A 21,978-nucleotide genomic window follows, 5' to 3' on the forward strand; every position below is an offset into this window, starting at 1 on the left:
GTACTTTGGCTTATGGTTTGTTGAAAGTTCTAAGAAGATTCGACAGAGCAGCTAAACTATACGACATCGTACAGTTTAGCTGCTCCGTCGAATCTTCTATGAATATTCGACAGACACCATAAGCCTTCAATGACAGATTCAACTTTAATTAATTTGGATTTTTGGACGAATGCAAGTTTTTAACGAAAAACAAAACAAAGAAAAACAAATTTCGGGAGTAACTAAATAAAGTTATTTTTCGGATGAAAACGAAATTCCGAAACAAAATTTTTCAGTGTGCACATGTCTAGGCAGGTCAGTATTATAAGGATATTAAGATCTCAAAGACTGTTTTCATCCTTTCTTATATTTTCCCCCTACAGGTTATCTAAAAACTAGGAAAATGAATAACAGCAAAGTGAAAGTGGCTGTGAGGGTCCGTCCTCTGAATCAGAGGGAGGAAGAACTAAACTCAGAGTGTGTTGTTCGGGTCAGTGGAAACCAGATTACCCTTCTGCCACCCATTTCCTGCAAGAAAAAAGACAGAAAAGAACCTTGTACCTTCACATATGACAACTGTTTCTGGACAGAGGATAGACATGATACTGGGCAGGAAGATGTTTTTGAACATCTCAGAGATGGAGTTCTTGAGAACATATGGCTTGGTTACAATGTGTGTATCTTTGCTTATGGCCAAACAGGATCAGGAAAAACATTTTCAATGATGGGAACAGAAGACCAACCTGGTATTGTGCCAAGAATCTGCTCTGCTTTATTAAATAAAGAGTCCAATGACTTGGAAACAATCAGGATTGAGGCCTCCTATTTTGAGATATATAATGAAGAGGTGAGAGATCTTCTAAGGTCGGAAGAAAAGCAAAGGAAACTAAGAGTTAGAGAAGACCAACTACTCGGTCCATATGTTGAGGAGTTATCTTGTCATGCTGTTCGAAGCTATGAAGAGATTAAATTTCTGCTGGACCAAGGTAACAAACAGAGGGCCATTGCAGAAACCAAGATGAATGAGCAGAGCAGTCGATCCCATTCCATACTAACACTAACTGTTACACAAATATGTAATGATCCCAAGTCTGGAGCCTCCAGAGAGTTGGTGAGTAAGGCCAGCCTAGTAGATCTGGCAGGAAGTGAGAGGTCCGATAAATATGGAGCCCAAGGCAGTCAGCTTAAGGAATGTTGTAATATCAACAAATCCCTCTTAACTCTTGGTCAAGTCATAAATTCATTGGCTGTAATCTCAGAAAATAAAAGGAAGAGTCAATACGTGAATTATAGAGACTCTGTGCTCACATGGCTGCTAAAGAACAATTTTGGAGGAAACAGCAAGACGATTATGTTGGCCACAGTCAGTCCTGCAGCAGATAATTATCAGGAAACGCTCTCTACCCTAAAATATGCAGAGAGCGCCAAAGGAATAGTCAACCAAGCCGTGGTGAATAAGGATGTGAAATCCAAAGCCATAGAGGAGCTACAAGAGGAAATAAAAAGCCTCAGAAAGCAACTTACAACAACAGAGCAAGTGAAAGAGGCAGAAGTACAAAAACTGAAGTCACAGTTAGAGGAAAAAGAACATCTTCTCAGTGATCTGAAAACCTTGTGGGAAGAAAAGCTGAAAAGGACTGAGGTTGCCACACAGGAATGGCAGAAGAATTTAGAGAACATGGGTGTCATTGTTAAAAAACAGAATGTCACATTTAGTAATGAATGCTATCTTATCCAACTTGGTACACCATTAATTATCCATAATATAAATGATATCACCAACATTGTCTCTGGACCTTCTCAAGACATACAGATCTCTAGTGCTGAAGGTGAGTGTGAACATTGTGAGATCAGGAAAAAAGAAGGAGAGGTTTTTCTAACTCCAGTCAACAACTCAAAAACCTATGTCAATGGCTGCTTATCTAAGACAAAGACCCAGCTGTGGCATGAAGATAAAATGCAGATAGGAACAAATGTATTTGTTTTAAACCAACCTAGCAGACCAAAGCCAGAACATATGAAGACAAATGTTTCATCTGAAGCTGAGGTTCAAACATATGATGAATTGAATACAGAAAATGTCAGGTCATCCATATTATCTGAAAGAGAAGGCTGGAATAGTAACATGATTGAGAATGAGAAATCCGAGACTAAATCAGCATTTTACAAGGCAACTGAAAGTTCTGCACCAACCATTCCAGCCTCTGATGATGATCTTAACTCTACTGAGAAAAAGAAAATATCTGATATGTTCACCCCAATCTCTAAAGAGTCAAACAGTCAACCTATTAAAATGAAAGTTAATACCACCAATATAGAATATTCGGAGATAGGTGATGGCACAAAAGTACAAGACTACATGGTTCCATGTTCACCGCAGTATGGTGAGGCCAGTTCTCAAACTTCTGAAATTTTAAGGAACAGTAATTGCTTGCAGAAAACTATAGATCTGGAAGAGCATTCTACTTTACCAAGGTATTTTATTATTTATTTCATGACACATGTAATAGTAAATTGCAGGTGATATATGACACATAAAGGCATATAGTATATCAGAAATTTCTTTTATTTTGGGTATCCTGTAAATACCGTTGTTAATCTTTACTAAACTATGCTGTAACTCGGTCGGGTCTTTGTAGCTGGGCACGTATATTGCAAATGTTTCTTAAACTCCAGTGTTCTAATAGTTTAACTTAAAGATATGTTGAAGCATGGGTGCCACGCAAAACATGAAAAAAAGTTGAATACACAAAGTTATGGATTGAAAAATGCAAGTGAGTGCCAAAACTATCATCATAGCAGCCAATTGGGTTGCTCTGGGGACAATGAGAGCTTGGCTATCTCTGACAAAGCCAGGGTTTTAACATGATTTTTTATTATAACTAACTCCTGTAGGAAGGCCTTGTAAAGGAATATCCCACACTCCGATTGAGTGCTTCCGTCATATACCATAGTCTAAGCACCAAAAGGTGGAAGCATGATGTCAACACAGCCAGTAAGAGAATCACATTGGAGTGGGAGTCTTTCAGTGGCTGCAGCCTCTATTCTCACTGGCTAAGATATTCTGACTCTCTGCATTACACCCACTACAATGTACTCTAATTCTGAGCTGGACTCTAGTAACTAACCTGTTGTAACACTTATAACCAATGTAATAGAGGGTTTGGCATTGACCTCCAATGAAACAGGAATATTCACACTAATCATCAATATAATGGGAGTATTTACACTGATCACTAAGGTAATAGTGGCACTAAAACTGACCATCAAGACAATGGGGTTCACAGCACTCACAAATAATTTAACAAGGGCATTCACACTGACCACCAATGTAATGTTCTTCGATAAATTATAGTGTTGTTATTTTTTAATGTGTGGCAAAATTCTGACTAATTGACCACGAACATGAGATACAATTTAATAATTCTTATGTAGCAATAACTCTCGGTGGAGCTGCTGGTTTAAAGCGAGCTGTTACCGTCACCTTCGTTACCTTTATTTCACCAGAACCGGGTCTAGGTTCCCGTTGAATTCACCACCACACAATGCAGGCACTGGACACTCGAGTATCTTTTCCAAAGCTTTAATAAACTTGAATTGAAGGAAGTAGCAGGAAAGAGGTAGAAGGAAAGTTGTAAGGAAGCTCAAATACCTTTTCTTAGTGTTCTTTATGTAGCGTTAGTGATTGAAGCTTGTAGCTGATTAAACTCTCTCTGTAGAATTGAATTTTTTCCCACCTGGATAGGTTTCTCTCACCAACCTAGCAGCCAGTACTAAGCACAAACAAAAGTCTCTGCCACAGACTTGATTGGAACAAACCCATACGATCCTCTGCCATAGGATGTAATGGTTTATGGTGAATATCAAACACAGCACTAGAACCTTTAAGCCAACCCGGCAGTACTATGCGGTAGGATTACTTTAGGATACGTCCTCCAACTGAGTCACCAGGCCCCTCTCCAGACCAGCACTCTGCATGATCCGTCCATGACGGGTCCTCCCCTGGGATCTCCTTAGTTGTCCAGCTTCTTCACATAGGATAGACAGCCCAGGACCATTCCTCTGCCGCTGTGGTAGGCTCCACACAGGCTTTTGGGCCCACCCACACACTGCAGCGACGTGGGCCTCCCGATCGGAGGACCACAAGGTAGTATTCTTAGCGCATACCTGTAGGCCAGGAGGGCCAGTAGGTGGACGGAAAATGACCTCAAAACATGGCGTCTGTCCCATAAATACCCTCTCCCAGGATGCAAATCGGAGGACCACCTCCACCGAGTTATCCCCGGGACAGAGGAGTACTTATACACTTTAACATGTTGCTTTTCCAACACCGACCTATGGCGACAACGACACCCACAGGCACAGTGTGAAACTACATGCAACTCAGCCAATCTGGAACAGAGGCAAATCTCACTACACATAAACAGATAACCCGCTAAATTTACCTATCAGAGGTAGATAAAAAATCTACCAGCGCTACACTTATAACATGTGTAATCCATATGAGGATGACCGTTCATGGTAGATCCCTCAATAACAACAAGATTGAAGATCTTCCTGTTATTGTTGATTGCCAACAACTCATTAACTGTTTCCAGTGACAGACAAAAACTAGTTGGGCTATTTTTGCGTCTTCCTTGCGTTCTGTCTGAATTTAGTTGGTATGTTCATTTGAGAAAGGTTTTCTAGATTCTCCCCAACCTTGTTCTATTGTATAAATTCAGGAAGAACAATAGGTTGTAAACTCTCTTAAAGAGAGTGGATCCATATACGTTATACATTGCCACATGACATGTTAGGGTTTAGGAATTTGGAAAACAAATAAATATTTTATACATAAACTATCCCAAGCTGCAGAGATTTTCCAGCAAGTCCTAACCGTTTACAATCAATAATAAGCACCTTTGTTACTCAGAGGTTCTCATTTCAATTGTGGATAGGATTGGTTCTCTTTCTCTGTGATTATCTCTAGTTATGTTCAAATGTATCACATAATTGGACCAGTGTTACACTGGTCACATATAGGAAGATCTGATACCTTGGAAAGAGTTAATCCACCCTTGCGTGATTCTCTGCTCACCTAGAATTCTGATAACTAACTTATTGCATGTCATTAAATCTCCCTATCACTGGTAGTGATGCTGATATTAAAGAGAAACTTCAGTCTGCTCACATAATTTGTAATAAAAACATATTTGCCATTCTGAAGCTTCCCTCCAACCACTTTTCATTTTATTTTATATATACTGTGATTCTGTACTTGCCAAATATGCTTCAGAAATCTCCCTCCACTGAGCCTGCATTCATTTTAACTGTGGGCAGCTGAAGCTGCTGCCTGTTCACTTCCTGGATTTACAGAGACACATAGAGGCACACCTCCAGCTATGCAGCTCTGATTGGCCCTCTTATGACTCATTGTCATAAACAGTATGGAGATTCTCTGGGACAAAGCAGTGGTCACAAGGTTTCTCATGAGGAGCATGGACCTGAGCAGCAAGAATTTTGTTACTCAAAGGAGAAGGTAGACTGGCGCAAACAAATCTTTAAATGGCCAAGTGGGAGGAGGATGTCATCTACTCTCACAGGAGCCCCCACCTTATCCTGTGGGCTAGATATATAGATGGCATCTTCCTCCTGTGGAATGGTGATGGCCAGGAGCTTCATGAGTTCATGTCCTCTCTCAATATAAATGATCGAGGGATTCACCTGAATTTTGAGATGAGTCAAACTCAGATACACTTTCTGGATCTTACTTTGACCATCGAAGGGGGTGTTTTGTCCACATCCACTTTTTTTAAGGATACCGATCGCAATTCCTACATCTCATTGCAGACCTGTCATCATAGGCCATGGCTGAATTCAATACCTAAAAGCCAATACATGAGATTACGTAGGAATTGCTCGGATCCTGATACGTTCCTGGCACAGAGCGACATTCTCACTGACAGGTTCCTAGAGAAAGGCTATACCAAGGAGAAGTTGTTGCCTGTGCTTAAAGAAGTATGTGATATGGACAGGGAAGTTTTGTTGCGGGACAAGTCACAGACCAATAATTTAGGCCATGATTTTGGAGTACCCTTTGTCACCACCTATTCTCTTCAGCACAAGAAGGTGAGACAACTGGTCTCCAAACATTGGCATATTATCACCAATGATAGGATTTTGAACCCGGTTTTGCCATCTAAACCACAAATAGTGTTTAGAGGGGCTCCTTCTTTTAGGAATAGGCTGGCTCCCAACATATTGGACCCTCCGGTTAACAAGACCACGTTTTTTGATCAGTTAACGGGTTTCTATAAATGTAACAAATGTCGTGTTTGTTCTTTTAACAACTGCCCTAGTAGGAGAACCCAGTCTTTTGTTTCGACTAGTACAGGACAGACCCATTCTATTAACCCATTCATCACTTGTTCCACCTTTGGGGTGGTCTATTTATTGCAGTGCCCTTGTGGCTTGCAATACATTGGGCAGGCCAAACGTCCCCTAAAAGTTAGGCTTAATGAACATGTTACTAACATCTTGACTGGATTCAAGAATCATTCAGTTTTCAAACACTACCGTTTGGTACATAATAGGGACCCCTCTAACACCCTCTTTTTAGGGATAGACAGATACAAACCCCATTGGCGTGGTAGTTCCATGGTGCGGGAAATTTCCAGGTCAGAAATGTCCTGGATCCATAGAGTTAAGACCTATACCCCACATGGACTTAACATCGACGTAGATGTCAATGCCTTCATTGACAATTCCTGATCTTTTTTGTCATTTAAGCCTGACTAGTACTTTCTTACTATAAATGTGTTGGTCATAGTATTGAAGTTTAACATATTTGGAGTATTATGTACTATTACATTAGATATTCAGGTTTTTTGGTTTTTTTTTTGGGGCTTATTATGATCAGTATATTATTCAAATTTATTGATGTGATATAATATGAGCTCTTTGTTTGTCTTATCTAAATTCAATATGGGATTTGGGGCCATTAATGTTCATCAACCTTTGGGTTGATGTTGTTATAAAAATTTTTTTTTGAGGCTGGTTTGATACTCTTGACCTTGCCTATGACAAAATGTGTTTTGGAACCCCTGTAAAGGCTCAAGGCGTTCTTTATTATAATCATATTTTTTATTAATTTGTGTATCTTTATTGTTTATTTTTATTTTTATTTATAGTTTTTTTTTTCATATTTATTTTGATTTTCATTTCATAATAATTCATTTCTTTAATTTTTTCATTATATTTTATTACTTTTCATTATATTTTATTGTAATATAATTATTGTTAGTATCGATAGAGATATTGGATATAAGTATTCATTTCTGAGCCTTCATTGCTTATTTAGCTGTTAGGGAGAGATAAGTAAGGGCTGGTGTGGTATTTATACTCCTTTTTGGGGTTACTGGGGTCCCCCTTCCCTTTTTTCCCCCTCTCCTAGAACATAAATAATGTTGGTGCCTGTATTTAAATTGACGCTTTATTATTTCCACGGCGGGACTCAGAGTGGCGTTCCCCTATGGGAACATACATGAGTTATGCCCATATCCAAGATGGCGCTCTGTGTTTACCGCAGCGGCACTCAGAGCGAGGCTTGGAGTTTGTATATTTAGTGGTGGTTTAGCACGCTGCCTGTTCCCCATTGAGAACGTCAGCCTATGATGAAACGCATTTGGGAGGGACGTGCTGACGTCACCACGCTGCCTCACAGAAGACGGGAGTTTGTTCGTATGCCGGCCGGCGTTGTGATTTTTTATCTTGTTACACTGTAAGTGTTATTTCTTTATTTTAATAAATAGTTTTTATGTATTACACTATTGCCATCATTTTTCATATATATGCATTGCGGAGCCCGAGTTATGGATGGCTTAATGGATTCCCGCAGCCCTATGCCAGGATGCCAGTTCTGTGAATAAATCAATCTGCCAATAAAGAGCCTGCTGTCTGGTAAGCAGGTTTTTTATGCGGTTTGCAGCACCTTGGTATTCCTTTCATCTTTTTTGCTGAATAGTTATATGCTCCAATTTATATTGAATCTGGTAAGTGGCCTCAGATCTGCACCTTGCTATTCCTTCATCTTTTTTGCTGACTAGTTATATGCTCCAATCTAAATTAAATCTGGTAAGCGGCCTCAGATCCCTTCCCTTTTTTTTTTTTTTTTCCATCTATCATCTGGTGGTCTATCACATGCTTCTTTGGTTTCATCTCTGGTAAGCGGCTTTTTTGTATGATTTTTGCACTAGCTCTTCATACACGAGATTTTTTCACTATTTTTCATGATTGATGTCACTCACCTCATTATTCTTTTTGGGCCTATGGCACGAGATATTGTATAAATTATATGATTTATCACTGGTGGAGTGTCATATTTATTTTTAAAAAATAAATAAAACCTATTTATGTCAGTATTACGCTATGTTATCTAAAAAAATTTTTTGGGTACAACCTTCGTGGATCCGATCCGATCTGTGAGTGAATTCTGTCCAGGACGTATCCGGAAAGGTTCCCCAAAGGCCCAGGCTGGGTTTATAGCCACCTGTCTTATTTGGTTTGCTATCTGGTAAGCATTTCATCTAACAGGAAGTGTGATACCTGAACTTTTACCATCAGCTATTATTGAAAACAACAATTTTCACCATTCAATTTATTAATATTTTGGTGTCGGACATTTTATCACAAGGACTGTTTCACAATTTATTTGATTGATCATTTTTTAAGCACGGCTTTTTTATATATTTGCTTTATTTGTGTAGTTCACTTATAGCTGCAGCTTCACGTTTAGGCTTCTAGCGCAGTTTTTCTTCTTTTTAACCTACATCAGATATGTCTGGTGCAGTAGAGGCACCATGTCCCGATGCCACCTGGGAATCAGCCCCCACCACCTTTTGTACCTGTGCCTGTTGCTGAACAGTGATCTGCACTGATCTGCACTTTTCACTGACCCACCTGTACCGACTCATTATAACTTCAGCAAACAAAAAGTAACAAACAGGGCAGGGTAAGTTTACACAAAAATCCTTATTTTAAACGAAACTCTTTCTGATTTGGTTTATTTAACTGTTTAAAACCTCCTGTTTCGATTGTCCTTAAAAATTGTTCCTCAAAGATACTTCATAATCAATAAATACATTAAAACGAATATCTCCGCATTACTACAGCAAACATGAAAAAATCCTTCAAGCTCGGTATGCAATGCCGGTAAAATGTTCCAACATTCAACGTCCCCTTTAAAACTCAAACAGCTCAGACTGTCACTTCCCGTTTTTTAAAGCACTATTTTTCTCTGCGTGTCATTTCTTATTTCTTTAAAACTGCTCTGAATTCGGCTTGTACGATGGAAATCTTCATTACTAAATAACTCCTCTCACTCTCTTCACCTTCAAACTTAACTTACCTTCCCCTCAACAATGTAGGATGTTTTTTTTAAAAACAACTTTAAACTACTCACTTACAAATCTCATCACACCGTAGGGCGTTCTATGAACATTCCCTTTTCTTATACAACAACCCCCTCCCATCTAAACACATCCCTTTTGCAAACTTCAAAATACCACTCCGATACCATTCCAAGAGTCACCAAAACATGTTAAATATGAACATGTATTCCAAACAAATTACACATTTTTCAAGCAGAATCAAGCATTTATAATTACAATTCTATACACAAATATTAGCAAAGGGGAGAAATCATATTATTCAAATACTATACCATTGTCACTTAAAAAAAAAACCCTTAGCAAACTTATATGAATATGTATAAATACTCACCAAATACCTAGACATAAACCAGGAAAATTGAATTCATTCTAATTTAAATTTGCCCCTTTAGGGACATCATATAACACAGTGAAAACAGGGCTGCCTTACCCCATACAGCCCCATATCCCACACAACAAATAAACAAATTGCCTTATATTCCTACGCAAAATGTGACAGAAAAGAAAAAGCAAGATTAGCAAAAGTTTGTGGGTCCCGGTAGTAATTGCCTTATTAACCCTTATTCTCCTTGCCAAATGGAGCCTAATATGAGGTTTTAAAACTTCTTAATAGCCCCACCAAAGGACAGGCTTCCCAAAAGCCACTTCGTAACAGGCATGGTCCGTCTCCCTTCTCTTTTTTTTTTTTTTTTTTTATCGACTAAGGTTTTATCAGAGCTGAGGCAAGAAAACAAAAATACCTTACCACAGGTGAATACCCTTATCTCAAGTCCTAAATTGAAAAATCTCAAGCAGTGCCTCCATCTGAAGTGGATAAAATGGTATACCTGACAAGACCAGCTAGGTATAATCACAGTAATTATCACACTCAGTACTGAGGAGATAGCTTCTTAAAAACACAAAAAGAGATGATGCAGAGGTTATGTTCAAAGCTATCTGATTTAATTCTGGGTGGATATACAATTTATATTTAAGTTATCATTAACCAATCATTGCATGGAACATGGGAGTGATTTAATACAGGGGTGTACATTTCATATCATTACATATCATTAATACTCAAATGCCCAACCCCTTAAACATGGCTGACATAGCAACTATAGTAACCATACCATCTGCTTCCATGACTCATAGTCATGCCTTTGGTGTTCCCCTTTACACAGGAAAATGTCCAAGACTGCTCTACACAACAAAAGCTTTATATAGAAAGGTACAGAACAAATATGCTGCTGTAAGCTACATTTTCCTATATGTGTGCCTTGCAAAGGTGTTACAGTCTGACAATACAGAACTTAACCACCTCAATACAGTGCACTTACACCCCCTTCCTGCCCAGACCAATTTTCAGCTTTCAGCGCTCTCACACTTTGAATGACAATTACTCAGTCATGCAACACTGTACCCATATGAAATTCTCATCCTTTTTTTTCACACAAATAGAGCTTTCTTTTGGTGGTATTTAATCACTAGTGGGTTTTTTATTTTTTGTGCTATAAATAAAAAAGACCGTAAATTTTGTGAAAAAAATGCCTTTTTCTTTGTTTCTGTCATAAAATTTTGCAAATTAGTAATTTTTCTTCATAAATTTTGGCCAAAATTTATACTGCTACATATCTTTGGTAAAAATAACCCAAATTAGTGTAAATTATTTGATCTTTGTGAAATTTATAGAGTCTACAAACTATGGTGCCAATCACTGAAAATTGATCACACAGATGTACTGATGGTCTCATTTCTTGGGACACTTTTTTTACAAAATTGTCATATTAACAGGTTATTTCTCTCTCAGAGCATATGCATACAGCAAATTACACCCCAAAATATATTCTGCTACTCTTCCTGAGTATGGCGATATCACATGTGTGAGACTTTTACACAGCCTGGCCACATACAAAGGCCGAACATTGAAGTAGCATCTTCATGCGTTCTACGAGCCTAAATGACACATCTCATTTCTCAACCACCATATACACTTTTGAAGGCCCTGGAGCACCAGGACAATAGAATTGCCCACAAACTGACCCCATTTTGGAAAGCAAACACCCCAACGTATAATCTATGAGGCATAATGAGTCTTTTGAAAGGTTCATTTTTTTCCAGAAGTTTTTGGAATATGTGGAAAAAAATGAAAACGCATTTTTTTTTACACAAAGTTGTCCATTTATCAGATATTTCCAACACATAGCATGTACGTAGCAAAGATGACACCCCAAAATACATTCTGCTACTCCTCCTAAGTATGGCGATACCACATGTGTGAGACTTTTACACAGCCTGGCCACATACAAAGGCCCAACATTGAAGTAGCATCTCCATGCGTTCTACGAGCATAAATGACACATCTCAGTTCTCAACCACCTATTACACTTTTGAAGGCCCTGGAGCACCAGGACAATGGAATTGCCCCCAAAATGACCCCATTTTGGAAAGCAAACACCCCAACGTATAATCTATGAGGCATAATGAGTCTTTTGAACGGTTCATTTTTTTCCAAAAGTTTTTGGAAAATGTGGAAAAAAATGAAAACGCATTTTTTTTTTTACACAAAGTTGTCCATTTATCAGATATTTCCAACACATAGCATGTACGTAGCAAAGATGACACCCCAAAATACATTCTGCTACTCCTCCTGAGTATGGGGATACCACATGTGTGAGACTTTTACACAGCCTGGCCACATACAGAGGCCCAACATCCAAGTAGCACCATCAGGCGTTCTAGGAGCATAAATGACATATATAATTTCCTGGCAACCTATCATTTTTGAAAACCCTTCATATTTCTAACACATAGCATGCACATACCAAGAATTACAATCCAAAATAAATTCTATTGCAGAAAGGGTAAAAAAAAAAGCATTACCTGTGCTTTTAGTAGTATCCACAGAGGAGAGCACTGGTCCAGGCAGCAGGCAGGGAGGTGCTTAGCGACAGCAATATTAACTATCCAGGCAGCAGACAGGAATATTGTCTACAGTCGGCACAGCACAGTCCATAGAAATTGTCCAGGCAGAGACAGCCAGCAAAGCCATAATATTGGTCCTGGTACACTGTTAACTGCAGACACTCATTATTGTACCGCTCTCCAGCCCTTCATAAACATACTGCCTCCTGCTACAGCTAATTATTTGCATAGTCCAGGTAGCGGTGTGGTCCATTCATGCGACAGGAATGGGCTTGGTGGCAGTAAGTCAGCAGCAGGCTGAGGGCCACAATTAGGTAAGACCTGTGCACAGGGGCACAGGGGTAGAGGCTTCGACCCACCCAAATCTCTATGAAGCCTCCGGACTCCAGACCCTAATTCCGAAACCCAAGGAAAACAAAAATAATTGTTTTCTCCAACCAGAAAAACAATTCTGGAGCCCCTCACATATGTGAGACCCCTGTGTACTACAGTAGCAGGGCAACAGATCAGTCCAAGCAGTAAGCAAAAGCATAGTCCATAAAACAGGCCAGGGTCGGTTCACATGTAAGCAGTCCAAGCGGTAGGCAGTAGAGTAGTTGATAAAACAGGCCAGGGTCAGTTCACGTGGAGGCAGTCCAAACGGTGGGCAGAGGCATAGTCACAAAACAGGCCAGGGTCAGTTCACATGAAAGCAGTCCAAACGGTAGGCAGAGGCATAGTCAAAAAACAGGCCAGGTTCAGTTCACATGGAAGGCAGTGGCATGGTTATTTGGGAAAGAATGGAAAATGGTCAGCACAGATGATGAAAATGGGGAAATGGTTAAAAATATGGGCTAATATTTTATGGATGTATGATAAAGTTGGAAGCATTCACCAATGCAAAGGCCAGGTTGGGAGGGACACTGGGGACAATGGTAGCTGGTATCTTTTCTAAATCCTCTTTTGGTGCACACGCGACAATTTTTTTGCCGTCTTCGGTCTGCTTCAGATGGTGGAATGCTGAAGGGGAAGTGGCGCTCATGGAGTCGGCAAACAGCCTTAGAGCAAAGGTCTTCTGGGGGGGGTCTTTGGTGATAGATGAGGGACATGACAACTTCTTCTATGAATTTTAGGAAGGGGGCGGGGCTTTCAATGGATTTGGTGTAGACTACTTAGGAATTGTAAATGGCCAAATGGATGAGATAAATTGCTACCTTCTTATACCAGAATCGGGACCTCCTTATTGACAAATAGGGCTGAATCATTTGATCGTTAAAATCTACCCCCCCCCCATGTAGAGATTATAATCTTGGACACATGTTGGCTTTTCAATGGGACTTTGTCTTCTTTGTACCACAATTGCAGTGTCTTCATGGATGGTGGACATCATGTGCACATCCCTCTTACCCTTCCACCTCAAGGCCAGCACTTCGTTGCATCTCAATGATGCTCTTTCCCCCCTTTGCAGCTTTTTGTTCGCTAAAGATTGTGGGAAGCCCTTTCTATTTTTTCTGGAGGTTCCACAGGCCAGGGTTTTTGCAGTGTATAAGTGTTTGAAAAGGGGCAGGCTGGTGTAAAAGTTGTCAACGTAAATGTGATATCCTTTGTTTAGAAGTGGGTATGCCAGGTCCCATACAATCTTTCCAGTTTTGCCCATGTAGGCCGGGCACTCAGGGGGCTGGAGCTGGGAATCTTTTCCTTCATATATGCGGAACGCATACAAATATCCCATGGCTCTCTCACATAGCTTGTATAACTTTACTCCGTATCTGGCCCTTTTGCTAGGAATATACTGCTTTATTCCTAGCCGGCCTGAAAAGGGTACCAGGGACTCGTCGACGCAAATATTCTGATCAGGGACATAGAGTTCTGCAAATTGTTGAGAAAAGAAATTTATCAGTGGACGAATCTTGTATAACTTGTTGTAATTTGGATGATTGTGGGGAGGGCACTGGGTGTTGTCGCTGAAGTGAAGAAAACCCATTATCATCTTGTATCGGGACCTGGACATTAGGGCAGAATAAATGGGCATATTGTGGATAGGGTTGGTGGACCAATAGGCATGTCCTTCATTTTTTTTTGTAATCCCCATGTTTAGGGTGAGGCCCATAAACACTTTGAACTCCTCCAAATTCAGATCTCTCCACTCAAAAGGACAGGCATAGGATGATTGGGGGTTGTTGGCAATATATTGCTGGGCATACAAATTTGTCTGGTCCACAATAAATTGCAGCATAGTGTCGGGCAAAAACATATGAAAGAAATCAATCTCTGAGAAATTTCGGGTGTTGGTCTGCACACCTAGCAGTGCTGTGAACGGGGGAATAATTGGCGATGCCGAGTTGGAAGGCAGCCATATTGGGTTGGCAAGACCATCTGGCATGTATGTAGAGGCCCTGGCTCTTGGGGGGTGTGACACTCCAGTAGTTGGATTGGAATTTCCTGTGCTGGTACTCAGGCGTGATGTGGCGGGACTGATACTGGGCCTGGGCATCTGTTCCTGGGGCCTATTGCCGGCGGCAGCACTGGTACTGGGCCTGGGAATTTGTTCCTGGGGCCTATTGGTGGTGGCAGCGCTGGTACTGGGCCTGGGAATATAATCCTGGTTTTTAGAGTGCCGTGCCCTTTTGGGAGGGACCCATTCTTCCTCTGAATCATTTGCCGATTCACTATTTGGTTCAAATGCCGAACTTGAATCAGAATCCGAATTGGAATCTGATGAGAACTCCCCGTTGCTCTCATTGGTCATGGAGAGGATCTGGAATGCCTCCTCACTGATGTATACTCTTTTGGACATGACGCGGTGTGACAGGTGGCAGGTGACAGTCACTGATGGGCTGTGCGATGGGTGGTAGCTGACGTTCACTGATCGGTGATGACGGTGTGACAGGCGATGGTCACTGATGGGTGACAGGCCACGGACAGTTACTGGTGATGGGTGATGGTCACTAAAAGGTGACAGGTGATCGTGATGGCTGACGGTCACTGATGGGTGACAAGTGATGGGTAACGGGTGATGGCTGGCGGTCACTGATGGGTGACGGGTGATGGCTGGCGGTCACTGATGGGTAACGGGTGATGGCTGGCGGTCACTGATGGGTGACGGCTAGCGGTCACTGATGGGTGACGGATGAAGGCTGGCGGTCACTGATGGGTGATGGGTAATGGCTGGCGGTCACTGATGGGTGATGGGTGATGGCTGGCGGTCACTGATGGGTGACGGGTGATGGCTGGTGGTCACTGATGGGTGACGGCTGGCGGTCACTGATGGGTGACGGGTGACGGCTGGCGGACACTGATGGGTGACGGGTGAAGGCTGGCGGTCACTGATGGGTGACGGGTAATGGCTGGCGGTCACTGATGGTGACGGGTGATGGCTGGCGGTCACTGATGGGTGACGGGTGATGGCTGGTGATCACTGATGGGTGACGGCTGTCGGTCACTGATGGGTGATGGGTGAAGGCTGGCGGTCACTGATGGGTGACGGGTGACTTCTGGCGGTCACTGATGGGTGACGGGTGATGGCAGGCGGTCACTGATGAGTGACGGGTGATGGCTGGCGGTCACTGATGGGTGATGGGTGATGGCTGGCGGTCACTGATGGGTGACGGCTGGCGGTCACTGATGGGTGACGGCTGGCGGTCACTGATGGGTGACGGGTGATGGCTGGCGGTCACTGATGGGTGAAGAATGATGGCTTGCGGTCACTGATGGGTGACAGGTGATGGCTGACGGGTGACAGGTGCACCGCTGATGGTCACTGATTTATGACGGGTGACAGGTGCACCGCTGACGGTCACTGATGGCAGTCCCTTATGTGACAAGTGCACTTTATTGGGTGACTGTGGTGACTGTTCTGATATCTAAAGTTCCAGACTGGAGAAAGCTGTGTGCTGACGGAAGCACTCATGCGGAGTGTGGGACCTTCCGTTACAATTGCCTTGTAAAATATAGTTATATTGTTTGGATAAATGAGGGGCCAAAATAGTGGACATTTTTTTTATAATATGAAGTGTAATAACCATCTGGTCCAGGAGCTGTAGAGGTTTTTAGAGATTTGATAATCCCAATTATCTCAGTGGCAAATTATGGGGCGTTCCAAGTTTTCAATTTGCTGTACCGACAGAGTGGGAAGCAGAACATCCCCACGCCATTCCAGAGAAGATTGCCTTGGTGGGGCTTGAGGACCAGACAGTAGATTTTTATAGAAATCAGAGAAAATTTCCATGACTTCTTAAGGATGAGTGACTCGATTACCATTTGAGTCCCGTAATTTATAAACATGGATGGGTTTATAGATTGTTTTATCTTTCTAGCAAACATGGTAGAGACAGAGTTGCTGTATAACTACATTTTTGCTTTGGACCATCTCAAGGCCTGTTCTGTGTCTGTAGACAATAAGGAATTGAGGGCTCTTCTTTTATCTTGCATTTGGTTATACAAATCTGGGGATGGGGATTGGACATGTTTGTAATATACTGTAGTTTGTCTAATTCCTTAGTTAAAGATTTAATATCAGTTCATTTTGATTTACTTTTGGCTGATGCAATATTGATTAGGTGGCCTCTCATAAAAGCCTTGTGTGCTTTTCATAGAGTGGTGGGAGGCATATCCGGAGATATATTATGAACAAAATAATCTTCTAAGTGTGTTGTAAGCTGTTGAGTAGGGATGAGCCGAACACCCCCCGGTTCGGTTCGCACCAGAACCCGTGAACGGACCGAAAGTTCGCACGAACGTTAGAACCCCATTGACGTCTATGGGACTCGAACGTTCGAAATCAAAAGTGCTCATTTTAAAGGCTAATTTGCATGGTATTGTCCTAAAAAGGGTTTGGGGACCCGGGTCCTACCCCAGGGGACATGTATCAATGCAAAAAAAACTATCGTACCTGGGGGGTGTCTATAGTATGCCTGTAAAGTGACGCGTGTTTCCCATGTTTAGAACAGTCCCTGCACCAAATGTCATTTTTAAAGGAAAAAATCTCATTTAAAACTGCTTGCGGGTTTAATGTCATGTCGGGTCATGGCAATATGGATGAAAATCAGTGAGACAAATGGCATGGGTACCCCCCAGTCCATTACCAGGCCCTTTGGGTCTTGTATGGATATTAAGGGGAACCCCGCACCCAAATTAAAATAAGGAAAGGTGTGGGGCCACCAGGCCCTATATACTCTGAACAGCAGTATACAGGCGGTGCAAACAAGACAGGGACTGTAGGTTTGTTGTTAAGTAGAATCTGTTTGTAATTTTGAACATTTTTAACGTGTTTAGCTCCAGCCAAAAAATCTTTTCTAAGCTTTTTGGAAAACATAGGGAAGGGTTATCACCCCTGTGACATTTGTTTTGCTGTCTTTCCTCCTCTTCAGAAGATTTCACCTCACTTTTTTGTCCCAATGAAAAATGTTTTTTGAAAATTTGGGTTTTTTTGTGGAACAAGGATTGGAAAGCATCAGTGGAAAGGAGAAATTGTTTTCCCATATTAACTCTTACAGGAGAGAATTTCCCTTCCTAGGGGTAGATTTCATCTCACTTCCTGTTGTCTCCTTCCGTTTGCAAGTAGGAGTCGTTTGCAAGTTAGATGTTTGAAAGTAGGGTCCTGCCCTATATACTCAGCAGAAATTTGGGCCTTAGGTGTTGCTGTGGCCACAACACTGTAAGCCCTCACAGGGCCCTGCTGTGAAATATTAGATCAAGAATTGTAATTACATGCCCCTGTTGAACAGGAGCTGAAAAATTAGGCCTTAGGCACTGGTGCTGGTGCCACAACACTGCAACCCCTCACAGACACTCTAGTTGGAACGCAGGAACGAGCCCTGCTGCAAAGTATTGCTTCAAAAATTGTAATTACACGCCCCTGTTAGACAGGGGCAGAAAAATTGGGCCTTAGGCACTGGTGCTGGTGCCACAACACTGCAACCTCTCACAGACACTCTAGTTGGAACGCAGGAACGAGCCCTGCTGCAAAGTATTGCATCAAAAATTGTAATTACACGCCCCTGTTAGACAGGGGCAGAAAAATTGGGCCTTAGGCACTGGTGCTGGTGCCACAACACTGCAACCCCTCACAGACACTCTAGTTGGAATGCAGGAACGAGCCCTGCTGCAAAGTATTACATCAAAAATTGTAATTACACGCCCCTGTTAAACAGGGGCTGAAAAATTGTGCCTTAGGCACTGGTGGTGGCGCCCAGAACCAAAAATGTTCTTACAAGCTGTCAGCGTGATGATTGAGGAGGAAGAGGATAATTACTCAGGGATAGTCACTCAGCATCAGCATAGGCAGTCTTTGAAGGGATCTGAGATTTCAAAAAAAATTATTCGGTTACATCAGCATCAGGTGCTTGGTAGCTGGTGGTGATCCAAGACTGATTCATTTTTATGAAGATCGACCGAGTCGGTGGACAGACGCACCCTGTGATCGGTTACCACGCCTCCAGCAGCACTGAATGTGCGTTCCGAAAGAACGCTGGATGCAGGACAGGCCAGTAGCTCAATTGCATACTGTGCAAGCTCTGGCCAGTGATCCATCCTCAAGACCCAGTAACCCAGAGGATTTTCGGTGGGAAAGGTGTCCAAGTCTGATCTTGCCCCTAGGTATTCCTGCACCATGTAAAACAGACGCTGACGATGGTTGCTGGAACCGATCATACCTTGGGGCTGCGGACCAAAAAATTGTCTGAACGCATCGGTCAGACGGCCACCTTCTCCACCGCTCCTTCTTTGACTGACCGAAGCCTCAGCAACACGTTGTCCAGAAACAGGAGTTTGTAACCTCCCAGTCTCTGGGAACGCGTTGCACAGACCTTTCTGCAAGGCCTCCCGAAGATGTTTCATCCTCTGCTCCCTCTGCGATGGCAAGATAAGGTCCGCAACCTTACCCTTGTAACGTGGATCAAGGAGGGTTGCCAGCCAGTATTGGTCCTTCTCCTTGATACCACGAATACGAGGATCCTTACGCAGGCTTTGCAGGATCAGGGAGGCCATGCAGCGTAGGTTTGCTGAGGCATTCGGTCCGGAGTCCTCTGGGTCACTAAGGACAACAACGTCCGCAGCCACCTCCTCCCAGCCACGTACAAGTCCATGTGTTCCTTGGGACTGATCCCTTAAAGGGGTTGTAAAGGTAAACATTTTTTCACCTTAATGCATTCTATGCATTAAGGTGAAAAAACTTCTGACAGAACCGCCGCCCCCAGCCCCCCCGTTTTACTTACCTGACGCCTCGAAAGTCAGCTTCGCGTTCCCGACATCTGTTCCTCCGCTCACCCTGGCCGCTGATTGGCTGCAGTGGATGGATTGAAAGCAGCGCAGCCATTGGCTCGCGCTGCTGTCAATCACATCCGATGACGCGGCGCGCCGGGGGGCGGGGCCGAGTGATACAGCGAGCGGCTATAGCCGCCGGCTGTATCACGGGAGCGCGCCCGCAAGCACTCACCACCGTGCGAGGGAGCTCGCATTAAGGTGGTGAATGCTTGCGGGGAGGAGCTGAAACAGCCGCCGAGGGACCCCAGAAGACGAGGTTCGGGGCCACTCTGTGCAGAACGAGCTGCACAGTGAAGGTAAGTATAACATGTTTGTTATTTAAAAAAAAAAAAAAAAACACCTTTACAAACGCTTTAAAGACTACTGCTGATGCTGAGTGCCAGGCTCCACCTCCACACTGACACAATCTTCCTCCTCCTCGTCCTCTTCCTGTGTGATCGGCGGGAACGCAGGAACACTGTCTGGATAAAGGGGGCCTTGAGAGCTAAGGAAGTCCTCCTCTTCCTGCCTCTGTTCTGCCTCAAGTGCCCTGTCCATTATTCCACGCAGCGTGTGCTCCAACAGGTGGACAAGGGGGACAGTGTCACTGATGCATGCACTGTCAGTGCTCACCATCCTCGTGGCCTCCTCGAATGGTGACAGGACAGTGCATGCATCCCTGATCATGGCCCACTGGCGTGGGGAAAAAAAACCAAGCTCCCCTGACCCTGTCCTGGTGCCATAGTCGCACAGGTACTCATTGATGGCCCTCTGCTGCGTGTGCAGCCGCTGCAGCATGGCCAACGTTGAGTTCCACCTGGTGGGCATGTCACAGATTAGGCGGTTCTTGGGCAGGTTAAACTCCTTTTGGAGGTCCGTCAGCCGAGCACTGGCATTATATGACCGGCGGAAATGCACACAGACTTTCCTGGCCTGCCTCAGGACATCCTGTAAGCCCGGGTACCTGCCCAAGAACCGCTGCACCACCAAGTTAAGGACATGAGCCAAACAGGGCACATGGGTCATTTGTCCCTGTCGGAGGGCAGAGAGGAGGTTGGTGCCATTGTCGCCCAACCACCATTCCTGCCTTAAGTTGGCGTGGCGTCAACCACCTCTGAACCTGCCCCTGCAGAGCTGACAGAACCTCTGCCCCAGTGTGGCTCCTGTCCCCCAAGCACACCAGCTCAAGCACCGCATGGCATCTTTTGGCCTGCGTACTTGCGTAGCCCCTTGAACGCCTACGGAGCACCGCTGGTTCCGAGGAAGAGGCCATGGAGGAAGAAGAAGAGGAGGGGGTGGAGGAGAGAGGTGTGTCACAATCAGCATTTTGGAGGCGTGGTGGCGGAACAACCTCCAACACTACTGCACCTTGTCCTGCATCCTTCCCAGCTGCCAGCAGAGTCACCCAATGCGCCGTGAAACTTAGGTAACGTCCCTGTCCATGCCTGCTGGACCATGAGTCAGCGGTAATATGCACCTTACCGCTGACCGCCCTGTCCAGCGAGGCATGGACATTGCCTTCCACATGCCGGTAGAGAGCGGGAATCGCATTCCGTGAGAAAAAGTGGCGTTTGGGTACCTGCCACTGAGGAACCGCACATTCCACAAACTCACGGAAGGGGGCAGAGTCTACCAACTGAAAAGGCAGCAGTTGAAGTGCTAGCAATTTTGCCAAGCTAGCATTCAACCGCTGGGCATGTGGATGGCTGGGAGCAAACTTCTTTCGGCGGTGCAGCAGCTGGGGCAGGGAAATTTGCCTGGTACAATCTGACGTCGGTGTACCAAAAGCAGATTGCCCACAAGTACTTGGCTGTGACACACCTAATTCTACACCTTCATTCCTCTCAGTGCAGGTCTCAGAGAGGACTGAAGGTCTAGTGGGGTTGGAAATCTCAGCTGATGAGGAGCAAGGAGAGATCCTCTTTGTTCTTTGGTGTGGGTCTTTTAGATACGCTTGCCAACGAACTGCATGGCAGGTCAACATATGTCTGGTCAAGCATGTGGTACCCAAGCGGGAGATGTTTTGGCCACGCGAGATACGCTTGAGACATATGTTGCAAATAGCAGTGGTGCGATCTGATGCACTCGTCTCAAAAAAGGCCCACACCAAAGAACTTTTTGAATAACGCGCAGAGACTGCAGCGCCCTGCACATGTGGAGCTTTGGGGTGTGATGCAGTCAATGTGCTGCCCTTAGGCTGGCCCCTGGAGGGCATCCTGCCTCGTTGGTGATGTGCCGCCTCCTCCTCCTCCTCCTCCTCTCTCCTATCAGGCACCCACGTTGAGTCAGTGACCTCCTCATCCCCTCCCTCCTCATCACTGGAGCAAACCTGGCAGTATGCTGCAGCAGGGGGAGCATGACTGCCAGATTGCTGTCCTTCTTGGGCACCCCCTCTGTCCGTGCTCATGTTACTGCCTTCATCGAGCTCAGTATCATCATCAGA

The 21,978-nt window shown here is 43.7% G+C and overlaps 1 pseudogene; it reads left to right on the top strand.

The window, feature by feature from the left end:
• The first annotated feature begins 366 nt into the window (after positions 1-366).
• Positions 367-21,978, top strand: part of LOC141147875 (kinesin-like protein KIF13A pseudogene) — a 44,021-nt pseudogene continuing 22,409 nt past the window's right edge.

This window comes from Aquarana catesbeiana, linkage group LG06 (assembly GCF_042186555.1).
Source record: "Aquarana catesbeiana isolate 2022-GZ linkage group LG06, ASM4218655v1, whole genome shotgun sequence".
In the NCBI taxonomy this organism is placed as follows: Eukaryota; Metazoa; Chordata; class Amphibia; order Anura; family Ranidae; genus Aquarana; species Aquarana catesbeiana.